At 39.2% G+C, this 14,770-nt stretch overlaps 1 protein-coding gene across 2 annotated transcripts in view; it reads right to left on the bottom strand.

Moving 5' to 3' along the window:
• The window catches only part of LOC128694655 (zinc finger protein 830), a 247,741-nt gene that overhangs the window by 70,995 nt on the left and 161,976 nt on the right, over positions 1-14,770 (bottom strand). The gene's annotated exons all lie outside the window — the stretch shown is intronic.

Below are 14,770 nucleotides of genomic sequence, written 5' to 3'. Positions count from 1 at the left end.
GAACTTTAAGCAATAAAAACATCAATTCCTTTAATGCATTTACAAGTCAAACACATAAAAATTACATGTAATGGTTTTGTATATATGAGTTATTTAGTTCATACTTTTAAAGCATTTATGAAAGCTGTGCACAGCAAGAATAAAAGTGTGATGAAAATAACAAGGTAATTAAACTTATGCAAGTGTTGTCTATGACATCCCTACCACCTACTACTTGGTGGTACAAAAAGTTCCATATCCTTGTGATAGATGTAGAGAAGATTCAACCAGCAACCCCCATTTTCTTAATCTCTCAATTAAAAGCTATGTCTTCTCCAATCATGAAGAAGAAAAATGGGAAATAATAATGGTTGGATAGATTCCCCGAATTTACAGAACATTTTTTTTTTAGCAGAATGACCATCTCCCACCATTATTCATTCAATAGCTGTCTTCCCAGAAGAGTGCAGACAACACATTTCAAATGACTTTCTAAACTGCAACATCTCTACTTGTCTTTCAGAGTACTGGCACTTTATTTCTTACCACCAGAACTCAAATCTGGCTAACCAGTTTCCCCTGAGTTCATTTATAAATGTCACTGGGCTAACACTCCAGCAATATGTCAAATCCTTATAACCACTTGTGTCCAATTAGTCAGTCTAACATGCTCACATGCCTGCCAGATGCTCAAGCCACTACCACATAAAACTTTCTTCACTTCTTCTCCCTCCAGTGCTTCCTGGGATCACACCTACCTTCCTCCTACCACTGTGTTTTTCCATCCTCTCAACAACTCTTCTGCCAGTTAAATACTGAAATACCTGTTGTAACCCTACATTGTCTTCTAATGTCCATGCTCTGAATTCTTTACATAGCATCTGCATCACACACTACTCTGAGGCTTGACATCTCCACTGCCTCCAGCCTCCTCATTGCACTCTCTCCCACATAGATTTCCATCACTGATGCCAGTGTCACTTATGCAGATCTACACTTTAATCACAGTGCTCTCAATTATGGTGTGATTAGTAAATTTTTGCCTAGACATGAGAGAAAGGGTGCGTGTGGTGGGCGTGCGCAGTTTAAAAAAAAATTCTTCTTCCCCCCCAATCCTTCCACAGTGCATAATTAAAGATTCTTTATTTCAGCATGGCAGAATGTTTGTACAAAGATGGTTGATATAAAGGTGATTTAAGTCTGTCGTAAGACTAATAAGACAATATCTAATTGACTGCTTATATATACATTCTCTAAGTGGTTGCAACAATAAATTTAAAAATTAAGAAACACAAGAGAACTGAACAGTATTAACCCTTTCAGGGTCGGCAGACCCTCTCCTAAACTTGTTCTCAGGGTGGGAAATTTTTCAAAAAAAAAAAAAAAAAAAAAAAAAAAAAAAAAAAAAAAAAAAAAAAAAAAAAAAAAAAAAAAAAAAAAAAAAAAAAAAACTCATGAAATGATAATCTTTTCCTGATCATAATGACACAAAAAATGTGAAATTTGATGGAAAACTTATGGAATTATGCTCTCGCGAAGTTAGTGGTCTTGACAATGTTTACGCATCGGCGATTTTGCCCAATTTGAGCACTACTTTCGGCCAATTCCAATGTACCAGTCGACTAAAATCATAACTATTTCACTAGAACTCCATTTTTTTTATCAAAGGAGTACAAGAAACCACCCATTTACCGATTTCAACTATCCAATAAAGTGGTCGGAAATTGGCAATTTTGCCAATTTCACACAAATTTCAAAAGATGCCAATTTCCAAATAGGGTCCAGAATAAACAAGACACATTCCTGGCACTGAAATAACATTTTTCCTGTTCATTAGTCACGTCCCCAGGCCTCTCTTGCATTTCTTTTGCTTTCCATTTTGAATTTTTATTCTCACAAAAAATTAGAAGATTTACTGTTATGCAGACTACTGCATTAGTGTAGAAATGGTATAAATAATATCAGCGCAATTGTGAAAGAATATTAGACTTACCAGTTGACGTGGACACGTGGCATGATTTGTTTACTTTTGAACTTTGGTAAAAAATCGAACATTTCTGCTACTTTGAGCTCAATTTCAAGGTACTTTTCATTGTGAAACCAATTAAAATCATCTTAATTTCTGTAATAAGTCTTCCATTCTATAAAATGAGACCAGGAAAACTATAATACAACCATAAATAGCATATGAAAATACACTGCAAAGTTGCTGTTTTAACCCCTTCAGGGTCCAAGGCCAAAATCTGAAGTGGTGCTCCAGTGTCCAAGAAATTTAAAAAAAAAAAAAAAAAAATTATTTTTTTCTTACAGAATTAAAGAGCATATTTTTGTGAAGGTAATAAGACAAAAAAAAAAATTCTGATCAGTACTTACCGAGATACAGTGCCAAGAAGTTTGTCAAAAATGATGTGGTGGCGGCAACATCGACGAATTCCACATACGCGCATTACATTATTTTGCGGTTTTTACATTTTTTTCTTTTCTTTTCCAATTTTTTTCTATTCCTACTAACATTTGGGGCCTGAGAGACCAATACTGTATATAATGTATATATATAAACTCACTGTATTGAACACAATAACCGCACTAAAGTTATTATCATATTATTGTTTACCACTGTTGTTTATTACAATAAACATGCACAAATCTTGTATAATACTAATGTTCTATCATATATTTACATATTTACAATCACTGGACATGGTTTTAGAACTGCTGGAGCTTGTGGAACTCCTTGAAACAAGGCACCATACACAGAGGCACCTTACATTCCTCACACATAAACCGAGTGTCTTTGCGTCTTTGTTGCCGTCGTTTTGTTTGTGCACAGACGATGCATCTCTTCTGAGCAAATTTCTTCTGAGTTGAAGGAAGTTGTATTATGAAATGATCACCCTCCCTCCTCAAACGCTTGGGTATATCCTGAGTAATTCGAGGACCTTGTTGTATAGCAGGTGTTCTTACCTGGTACTTCATTATGAGTTGCCTGACAACAGACAAACAAAATTCACCATACGGTGGTCTGTTGCCAGTCTTTATTTGGTACATATTATATGCATTGAGCATTGAAATGTCCATGAGATGGAAGAAAATTTTCATGTACCACTTGTAACTCTTACGAACACAGTCAACAAAACCAATCTGCATGTCACATTTGTCAACCAAGCGCATGTTTTGTGTATAATCAATCACTGTCACTGGTTTTCGAATACGTTCATTAGTCACTCGATCAACTTTGCCACTGTCTTGCATTTCATTACGGTGAATGGTTGTCAACAATGTGACATCTCGTTTGTCATGCCACCGTAATGCCATGATGTCATTGGCAGTAAACACCTACACGTCATCACCACGAGCACCTGTGTTGAGCCTGGGCATATGTTTACGATTAGAACGCACTGTGCCACACACATCTGTCTTGTTCACTCGCATGAAATCACTGAGTAATGGGGTTGTGTACCAGTTATCAGTATATAATGTATGCCCCTTACCAAGATAAGGTGCCATCATGTTTCTCACTACGTCACCTGAGATACCCAATAACATCTTGGTATCTTTCAATGTTTTACTACCCATGTATACAACAATATCCAACATCAGGCCACTGTCACAATCACAGAGTACAAACAGTTTTATACTAAAGCATTTCCTCTTGCTTGGTATATACTGCTTGAATGACAGTCTACCTTTGAACAAAATCAAAGACTCATCAATTACAAGATTCTTGAATGGATAAAAGTATATGCTGAACTTTTGTTTGAGATACATGAAAACATTTCTAATCTTGTATAACCTGTCACTTCTGTCAGGCCTGGTTTTGTCAGAGAAGTGCAACATACATAAGAGTAAGATAAACCTGTTCACTGGTATGATTTCACTGAAGACTGGGGTAGAAATTAGCCGATCTGTGGACCAGTATGCTTTTATATTATGCTTATACACATGAGGCATAAGCATTATTGTTGCAAAAAGCAAATACATTTCTGCAACAGTCGTCTCTTTCCACCTGTGTAGTCTTGACTGTGGTGATAAGATGGTATTTGCCATGGTGTACTCAAAATACTTATTACTTTCCCTGACAATAGTTTCCATCAATGGCTGGTCAAAGAATAATTCAAAGAATTCCAGTTCATTGGCCGTGGTTCCAAGGGGACAAGTAGGTAGAATTCCACTTTGAGAGTCATCAAAGTGGTGAGGCTTGGGAACAAAATTGGAGAAAAATTTGCTAAATTACCAACTTGTGAGCACTTTATAGGGTAGTAAGTTTCATGTGCTTACTTGATGTAACAGCAGGTTTACTAGTTAAATAGCCAGAAATTAGGTTGGTTTGAGCTAAGCGAATACCTTAATATAGGCTCAAAAAGGGCAAAATTGCTGATGCATAAATTGCACCCACATTGCCAACTTCATGCCTACATATTTTCATAAGAATTTCATCAAATTTTGCATTTTTGGTGTTATTACTTTCAGAAAAAATTTCTCTACCATTTCAGATTTTTTTAAAAAATATCATGACACTGACAGCTTTTTAACCCTTTGACTGTTTCAGGCCCCTTTCTGAAACTGTCATTCTATGTCGATAAATTTTTGAAAAAAACGAAAAAAATTATTTTTTCTTATGAAATGATAGAGAATCTTTTCCCGATGATAATGACACCAAAAGTTCGAAATTTGGTCGAAAACTCATGGAATTACGCTCCCGCGAAGTTAGCGGTCTCGGCGACATATGCGTATCAGCGATTTCGCCGACTTTGAGCCCTATTTTCAGCCAATTCCGTTGTTCCAGTTGACCAAACTCATAGCTATTTCTTTAGAACTCCATTTTATCTATCAGCTGAGTACAAGAAACCTCCCATTTACCAATTTGGACTACCCAATATGGTGGTCAGAAATTGGCAATTTGGCCAATTTCACGCAAACTAAAAAAGATGCCAATTTCAAAATAGGGTCCAGAATAAACAAGGTAGACATTCTTGGCACTAAAATAACATATCCTCTGTTCATTAGTCACATCTCTAGGCCCCTCTTATATTATTATTGCTTTCTATTTTGATTTCTTATTCATACAAAAAAATACAAAATTTACTGTTATGCAGACTACTGCATTATTGTAAAAATGGTATAAATAATATCAGTGCACTAGTGAAAGAATATTAGACTCCCCAGTTGGCGTGTGTTGGACGTGTGGTGTGATTTGTTTACTCCTGAACATTGGTAAAAATCGAACATTTCCGCTACTTTGAGCTCAGTTTCAAGGTCGTTTTCATCGTCAAAGTAATGAAAATCATCTCTATTTCTGTAATATGTTTTCCATTTTATCACCTAAGACCATGAAAACGCAAATACATCGATAAATACTATATGAAAATACACCTCAAAGTCTGCGTTTTAATCCAAAAAACGATCAGAGTTTTTTTTTCTCATTACGCACTGTGTGCTGCAGGATTTTTTTTATGTGGTGCACACTGACCACACAGACCCATTCTCTCACATGTGGGCCTACCAGCTTTCTTCCGCTTGATTTGAAGCCGCTAGAATTATTGAGTATATATACGTCAGAAACAGTGGCGCGTAAGACGTATTTATATGGCATAAACAGTCAAAGGGTTAATTTAGGGGGCTGCGACAGTGAAAGGGTTAAAGCCCATGCCTCATACCCATATAAAAGGGTTGGTACCACCATACTCTGGTACATGTTTCCTAAGAATTTGGTTGATTGGAATAATGTAATTGGCCTAAAATGGGAGTCAAAGTCGGCAAAATCGCCGATTTTTTGTTTACATAGATAAATTTCTTTCTACAAGTCCATGAACACTTAATTTTCTGTCTTTGAATTATAGATCACTTTATCTTCCTTGGACCTATCTGTCGATATGTCCACTCCCATATATCTAGATACATTCACTTCCTCTACACTCCTTTCCTTAAATCTGATGTCCATTTTTTTTCACTGTCTTATCTTTGGTGTCACTCTCACCTTGCTGTTTTTGTATGTTAATTTCTCTATTCTCCATCTTTATCCTAGGTAATTTACACATGTTAAATTATATATGATAACTGCATTTATGTGTACCTATACCTAAATCAACTTATTTACACTTTCAATTTCCTTCCATTACAAACTTTCCCAACTCAACCACCAACCTTTGCAACCTTTCTTCAGACTCACACAAAGGACCTAAGTGGTCAGCAAAATGTAACTATGATTACTCCCTTTTAGTATCAGATTCATTAGCTTTTAAACTTGCACTTCTTGCCAATGCACTAACATTCATTTTTACAACTACAGATCTGCTATCACAAATCTGGCATCATTGGGACCTGTGCTGTGCCAGATTACTGAGTTTGCCAGATTACAGAGTGGTTAGGGTAGAATATGCTTAACCCTTTGACTGTTTATGCCGTATATATACGTCTTACGCGCCACTGTTTCTGACGTATTTATACGCATAAATTCTAGCAGCTTCAAATCAAGCAGGAGAAAGCTGGTAGGCCCACATGTGAGAGAATGGGTCTCCATGGTCAGTGTGCACCATATAAAAAAAATTGGGGAGCCAGTGGTGCATTGTGGGAATGCCATTTCAGTCATCCTTTTTCAGCATGCTTAGCAGTAAGAAATATGTGACTCCCCAGCAAATCTGGGACTCTTCTCTTCCCAAGTGATGCTCTAACACAGATGGAAGTGTCAGTGAAGATCAATTTCATGATTTCCAGGAGTTTGAGACCAAAAGCAATGGAGGAGGAGGAGGAAGAAGAGGAGGAGGAGGAAGAAGAGGAGGAGGAGGAGGAAGAGGAGGAGGAGGAAGAGGAGGAGGAGGAAGAGGAGGAGGAAGAGGAGGAGGAGGAGGAAAAGGAGGAGGAAGAGGAGGAGGAAGAGGAGGAAGAGGAGGAAGAAGAAAAGGAAGAGGAGAAAGAGGAAGAGGAGGAGAAGAGGAGGAGGAAGAGGAGGAGGAGGAGAAGAAGAGGAGGAGGAAGAAGAGGAGGAGGAAGAGGAGGAGGAGGAAGAGGAGGGGGAGGAAGAGGAGGGGGAGAAAGAGGAGGAGGACGAAGAGGAGGAGGAAGAGGAAGAAGAGGAGGAGGAGGAAGAGGAAGAGGAGGAGGAGGAGGAAGAGGAGGAGGAAGAGGAGGAGGAAGAGGAGGAGGAGGAGGAAGAGGAGGAGGAAGAGGAAGAGGAGGAGGAGGAGGAAGAAGAGGAGGAAGAAGAGGAGGAAGAAGAGGAGGAGGAGGAAGAGGAGGAGGAGGAGGAGGAAGAACAGGAGGAAGAAGAGGAGGAAGAAGAGGAAGAAGAAGAAGATGTAACAATATTGTTCCCTTGAAGCAAGCAAAAAAAAAAAAGTCCACCCCATGACAGTGACAAGATAAGGGGAGATAACATCTGATAAGAGCTGACGTTTGATGAGAGTAAACGAGGGTGGGGGAGGGGGCAGCTGATAAGAAAAGATTAGATGACCATCGCCCTCCCTTTGTTTTTGCTGATACACAAACATTTCTGTCTGTGTATTTGTCTGTCTGCCAACCTCCCTGTCTATCCGTCTAGCTCTCTGTCTCAGAGAGAGCCACAAGACTGCGTCATCACGTTTACCCACATCTTCAAGCAGAGTATAGCACTTTGTCTGGATTTTTTGGGTTATCCTAGGTAATATACACTATGTATACTTGTATTTATGTGTGCCTGTGAGACAGAGATAGACAGACAGATAGAAAGAGAGAGACAGATTGAGAGAGATAGAATGAGGGAGAAAGATAATTAGATAGAATGGAGGGGAAGCAGCATCCGACCCCATTGTTTTGACAGGCAGTAGGGGGAGTGAGTAATGAGATAATATGTCGTTTTGACAGCTGCCGACTCCTGACTCAAAACAATTATAAGCCACACACTCGCACAAAAGACAAGCTTGATGAATGAAGAAAATAGCAGTTATATGAAAGTATCCAGTGACTATATATGTGTATATATATTATAGAAACCAGAAGGAAGGAAGAATGGAAGGCAGGAATGAAGGAAGGACGAGATGAAAGGAAAAAAGTAAGGAAAGATGAAAGAATGTAGGAAGGTAAGAAAGGAATGCAGGAAGGTAGGAAGGTAGGTAGGAAAGGATTGCCGGAAGGTAGGAAAGGATTGCAGGAAGGTAGGAAAGGATTGCAGGAAGGTAGGAAAGGTATGCAGGAAGGTAGGAAGGAAGGCAGGAAAGGAATGCAGTAAGGTAGGAAAGAAATGCAGGAAGGTAGGAAAGGAATGCAGGAATTTAGGAAAGAAGGCAGGAAGGTAGGAAAGGAATGCAGGAAGGTAGGAAAGGACTGCAGGAAGGTAGGAAAGAAGGTAGGAAGGTAGGAAAGGAATGCAGGAAGGTAGGAAAGGAATGCATGAAGGTAGGAAGGAAGGTAGGGAAGGAATGCAGAAAGGTAGGAAAGAAATGCAGGAAGGTAGGAAAGAAATGCAGGAACGTAGGAAAGGAATGCAGGAAGGTAGGAAAGAAGGCAGGAAGGTAGGAAAGGAATGCAGGAAGGTAGGAAAGAAGGCAGGAAGGTAGGAAAGGAATGCAGGAAGGTAGGAAACGAATGCAAGAAGGAAGGAATGATGACACACAACTATTTACCTAGGATAACTACATAACACAACTGCCTGCTAATACTTTGAAGAAAACTGCTCAGACGAGGTATTTTGTCTCTGCACATAAAAAAAAAAAGTCCACAAAAATGCACACACACTGGTTTTATGTGTGAGTGTAAAACACCATTGTGTATGAAAACATGTTTCAAAGAGTTCCACAAGCTGCAGAACTTCTAGGAATATGTTCGGTGACTGTACTTTGGTATATACAGTGGACCCCCGCATAGCGACCTTAATCCGTGCAAGAGGGCTGGCTGTTATGCGAAATGTTCGCTATGCGAATGAATTTTCCCCATAAGAAATAATGGAAATAAAATTAATCCGTGCAAGACACCCAAAAGTATGAAAAAAATTTTTTTTTACCACAAAAAAATGTTAATTTTAGTACACACAAACTGAAAAAGGCATGCACAATTACATGACACTTACTTTTATTGAAGATCTGGTGATGATTGATGGGATGGGAGGAGGGGAGAGAGTGTGTTAGTGTTTAGAAGGGGAATCCCCTTCCATTAGGACTTGAGGTAGCAAGTCCTTTTCTGGGGTTACTTCCCTTCTTCTTTTAATGCCACTAGGACCAGCTTCAGAGTCACTGGACTTCTTTCGCACAACATATCTGTCCATAGTGGCCTGTACCTCTCGTTCCTTTATGATTTGTCTAAAGTGGTTCACAACACTGTCATTGTAACAGTCACCAGCACGGCTTGCAATAGCTGTGTGAGGGTGATTTTCATCAAAAAAGGTTTGCACTTCAAGCCATTTTGCACACATTTCCTTAATCTTTGAAGTAGGCAATTCCTTCAATTTCTCTCTCCCCTCCTTTGAACCAGTTTCCCCAGGTCTGGCCTCTTGCTCTTGAAGTTGATCTATCAGCTCATCAGTGGTTAGTTCTTCATTGTCCTCCTCCACCAACTCTTCCACATCCTCCCCACTAACCTCCAACCCCAAGGACTTCCTCAATTCCACAATTGATTCCTCAACTGGTATACTCCTCTCAGGGTTAGCCTGAAACCCTTCAAAATCCCTTTTGTCTACACATTCTGGCCACAGTTTCTTCCAAGCAGAGTTCAAGGTTCTCTTAGTCACTCCCTCCCAAGCCTTACCTATAAGGTTTACACAATTGAGGATATTAAAGTGATCCTTCCAAAACTCTTTTAGAGTCAATCGAGTGTCTGTGGTCACTTCAAAGCACTTTTGAAACAGAGCTTTTGTGTACAGTTTCTTGAAGTTGGAAATGACCTGCTGGTCCATGGGCTGCAGGAGAGGAGTGGTATTAGGAGGCAAAAACTTCACCTTAATGAAGCTCATGTCCCCATAAAGTCGCTCTGCCACGTCTGTAGGATGACCAGGGGCATTGTCTAACACCAGGAGGCACTTAAGGTCTAATTTCTTTTCAGTTAGGTAATCTTTCACATTGGGGGCAAATGCATGGTGTAACCAGTTATAGAAAAATTCCCTAGTGACCCATGCCTTACTGTTTGCCCTCCACAGCACACACAAATTATCCTTGAGGACATTCTTTTGCCTGAACGCTCTGGGAGTTTCAGAGTGATACACTAATAAAGGCTTAACTTTGCAATCACCACTAGCATTGGCACACATCAACAAAGTAAGCCTGTCTTTCATAGGCTTATGTCCTGGGAGTGCCTTTTCCTCCTGAGTAATGTAGGTCCTGCTTGGCATTTTCTTCCAGAACAGGCCTGTTTCATCACAATTAAACACTTGTTCAGGTTTCAGTCCTTCAGTTTCTATGTACTCCTTGAATTCATGCACATATTTTTCAGCCGCTTTGTGGTCCGAACTGGCAGCCTCACCATGCCGTATCACACTATGGATGCCACTACGCTTCTTAAATCTCTCAAACCAACCTTTGCTGGCCTTAAATTCACTCACATCATCACTAGTTGCAGGCATTTTTTTAATTAAATCGTCATGCAACTTCCTAGCCTTTTCACATATGATCGCTTGAGAGACGCTATCTCCTGCTAGCTGTTTTTCATTTATCCACACCAATAAGAGTCTCTCAACATCTTCCATCACTTGCGATCTTTGTTTCGAAAACACAGTTAAACCTTTGGCAACAACAGCTTCCTTGATTGCCGTTTTCTTGCCCACAATAGAAGAGATGGTTGATTTTGGTTTCTTGTACAACCTGACCAGGTCGGTGATACGTACTCCACTTTCATACTTATCAATGATCTCTTTCTTTATTTCAATAGGAATCCTAACCCTTATTGCTGTAGGGTTGGAACTAGAAGCTTTCTTGGGGCCCATGGTCACTTATTTTCCAGAAACAGCACCGAAAACACTGTAATAATACGAAATATTCCGAGTGTATGCTTGAATGTTACCGCAGAGGCTGGCTGGTAAACAATGGCACAGGCGGCACATGTGAGGCTGGCTGAGGGCGCACATTGGACGCGTCTCGGACGAAGGCCGCTGAGCGGGTTTTTGTCCACTATGCGGGGCAAAATTTTAGCGAACAAAGCGTCTGCTATGCGGATTGTCCGCTATGCAAGGCGTCCGCTATGCGGGGGTCCACTGTATATTATAGAACAATAGTAATAAAAAAAATTTTGTATTGTTTGTTTTTGTAAACAAGTTTTGTAAACAATATACATATTGATAATTATGTTTGTGTGCTTATTGTGTTGTATACAACGAGTGTATATATGTACATTGCACCATACTTTGGTCTCACAGGCCACATAGGTTATGTGAAAAAATAAAATAGTGAAAAAAACAACAAACCTTCAAATACAAGTAAACCAACGTTTACCGGGTGAGCGGCAGTCGCCGCTGTTGCCATACGCGGCTCATTTTCTGCAAAACTTCACGCGTCTATATCTCGGAAAGTACTGATGGCAAATTTTTTTTTGGACTAAAACACTCAGAAAAATAATCTTAACATTTTCATAAGAATTTTTTTTTTTTTCGAATATTTTGCGACATACAAAGCATACAAACAGAGGTACAAAAAATACAGGTAAGAGCAGCATGCCAAAGCCACTTATATGCATAGCATTACGGGCTGGCTTAAAATTAACTTAAGATTAACTAAGCAATGATGAAATCAGTGATAAAACATTATTGTAAACAGATAACTATATAGCACAAATGAGTATTACAAAGACAGGTCATATGGTTGCTTGCATTGCTGTAAATTCAGTCGAATGGAGTATTCTGTTAGGTAGTGTATTTAAAAAAACAATAAAGTTAGATTGGGTCCTAGGTTTAACATTTGTGTGATATAATTGTGAGTAACATATAGGATATACAATTTATAAGGTTCAGTTATTCAGTATTTATTTGGTTTTGAGTGAGTAAGTGATCTTTGAGAAGAGACTTGAATTTATAAACAGGTAGTGTTCTTTTATATTTACAGGTAATGAATTCCAGATTTTAGGGCCTTTTATGTGCATTGAGTTTTTGCATAGCGTGAGATGGACACGAGGAACATCAAAGAGTGATCTGTGCCTTGTGTTATGGTCATGTGTTCTGTTGAGGTTGGCAAGGAGATGTTTGAGGGGAGGGTTAATATCAGAGTTAAGTGTTCTATGTATGTAATAGGTGCAATAAAAAGTATGGATGTTTTGTATGGTGAGTAGGTTGAGTGTTTTGAATATTGGTGGAGTGTGTTGCCTGTAGTGAGAATTTGTTATCATTCTAACTGCAGCCTTTTGTTGGGTAATTAGTGGTCTGAGATGGTTAATTGTTGTTGAGCCCCATGCACAAATTCCATAGGTGAGATAGGGGTAAATAAGAGAGTGATAAAGGGCCAGGAGGGCTGACTGTGGAACATAGTACCGTATCTTCGATAGTATGCCTACAGTCTTGGAGATTTTCTTAGAAATTTGTTGTATATGTGTATGAAATTTGAGTCTATTATCGAGGTGGATTCCTACGAATTTTCCCTCTGTTAGCTTTGTGATAGGTGATCCGTTTATTATGTTAAGAGGTACATCTGTAGCTCTGTTACCAAACTGAATGAAGTAGGTTTTGTCAATGTTTAGTGTAAGTTTGTTAGTCCTCATCCAGGTAGATATTTTCTGTAATTCGGTGTTTACAGTATTGGCTAGCGTGACTGGGCTCGGGTGAGAGAAGACGTATGTAGTGTCATCTGCAAAAACTGTGGGTTTGAGTAATTGCGAAGCATTTGGTAGGTCATTTATGTATAGGAGAAAGAGAAGAGGGCCAAGGACACTTCCCTGTGGGACACCAACTGTAATTGGTTGTGCGGAAGAGCTTGCCCCATTTGCGTACACATATTGGCTTCTGTTGCTGAGGTAAGACTTGAGGTAGTTGAGGGAGTGCCCTCTAATACCATAGTGTGACAATTTTACGTGGAGCAAGTCATGGTCAACTGTATCAAAAGCTTTACGTAAGTCAATGAAGATCCCCAGTGGGACTTCTTTTTTCTCTATTGCAGTGTATATATGTTCTAGCATGTGTATAATAGCATCATTAGTATTTTTATTAGGCCTGAATCCAAATTGGCAGGGGTTGAGAATGTTTTGGGAGATGAGGTAGGAGTAGATTCGTTTATGAATTAATTTTTCGAAGATTTTTGAGAGAAGGTGTAAATTGGATATTGGCCTATAGTTATTCAACTCTGTTTGGTCTCCTCCTTTATGGATCGGGGTGACCCTTGCTATTTTGAGAACTGTAGGGAAGGTGGAGGATTCAATGGATTTGTTAAAGAGTGTTGCAATGATTGGTGATAGTACTTGTGACGCTTTTTTGTATATAAAGGGTGGTAAGGTATTTAAATCTCCTGCCTTGTTTTTCAGTGCGTTGATAATAAGGGAGACTTCGTATGGGTTAGTGGGAGCTAGGAACAGTGTGTTCGGGTAGTTGCCAGTGAGGGAGTCATTTGGTGGGGTATCTGCGCTTGGGATTTTATTGGCAAGGTTTTGACCTATAGTGGAGAAGAAATCATTGAGTCTGTTTGCTGTTTCTGTTGGTGGGAGTTGGGGTTCATCTGATTTTGCTAATTTTATTTCGCTATGTCGTGATATCTTTTTTGTTCCCAGAATTTCTGATAGGGTCTTCCAGGTCTTTTTTATATCACCTCGTAAGTTGGATAATCTGTTCTCATAATACAATTTTTTTGCCCTTCTTATCAGGCTGTTTAGGATTGACGAGTAACGTTTTGTTTGGTCTCTGGTTATGTGACCCATTCTGTACTGTTTTTCATATCGGTGTTTTGTATTTATGGATTTGAGAATGCTGGGTGTTAGCCAGGGACTGTTCAGTCTCTTAGCTGTCATCTGTTTAGTTTTTTTAGGGCAGTGCTTGTTATAAAGGTATTGGGTCTTTTTTAGAAAATTATTAAAACATTCGTCAATATCTGTATAGATTTCTAGCTCAGTGTGCCAGTCAATGTTTGTTACTGCTGATGTGAAGTTATTAATGGCTGCCTCATTGTGAAGTCTGAAGGTGACTTTAGTAGTGTCTTGGGGTATTTTACCAAGAGTTGTTATGAGGAAAGTAGGGTAGTGGTCTGTGGTATTATCTGTAATTATGCCTGATTTTAAAGGGGATATGGTGTTGGTCCAGATGTGGTCAAGTAGGGAAACACTAGTCTCTGTAACTCTTGTAGGTTTTGTTACTGTTGGTAGCAACATGCAGTTACTCACTGTGTTTGTGAATTCAGTAATGTGTGGGTCCTGGTCTTCCAGGAGATTTATATTGAAGTCACCTGAGAGTAGTAAGTGATCTTTGTTCATGCGTGCATCAGTTATCATACTTCCTAGGTTTTGACTAAATTGGCTAATGTTTGATTGTGGAACTCTGTAGATGTTTATCACTGTGAGAGGTTTTTGTAGGTATTTGGATTTGAATTTAGCTATTATATATTCCCCATGTTCATCCCTTGTGCAAGTATTAGTGATACATTCTAGTTGGTCTGAGTAGTATATAGCAGTGCCACCCCCTTGTTGGTCTGGCCTACAGTTGTGTATGGCTGTGTAACCAGGAATGGCATAGACATCTGTAGTATCAGGCTTTAGCCAGGTTTCAGTTAGTGTAATGATGGACATATTGGCATGCAAGGAATTTAGTAATGCTAGGAGATCATCATAATGCTTGCTTGAAGATCTGATATTGTAGTTAAAGATAGTTATGTTGTTGTTAGCTCTGAGAAGTGCCTTTGATTGTTCTGCTGTGTAGTAATTACAG

This window comes from Cherax quadricarinatus, chromosome 6 (assembly GCF_038502225.1).
Source record: "Cherax quadricarinatus isolate ZL_2023a chromosome 6, ASM3850222v1, whole genome shotgun sequence".
Taxonomy (NCBI): domain Eukaryota; kingdom Metazoa; phylum Arthropoda; class Malacostraca; order Decapoda; family Parastacidae; genus Cherax; species Cherax quadricarinatus.
Note: the sequence above shows the minus strand (reverse complement) of the source record. Positions and strands in the feature narration are given on the sequence as shown.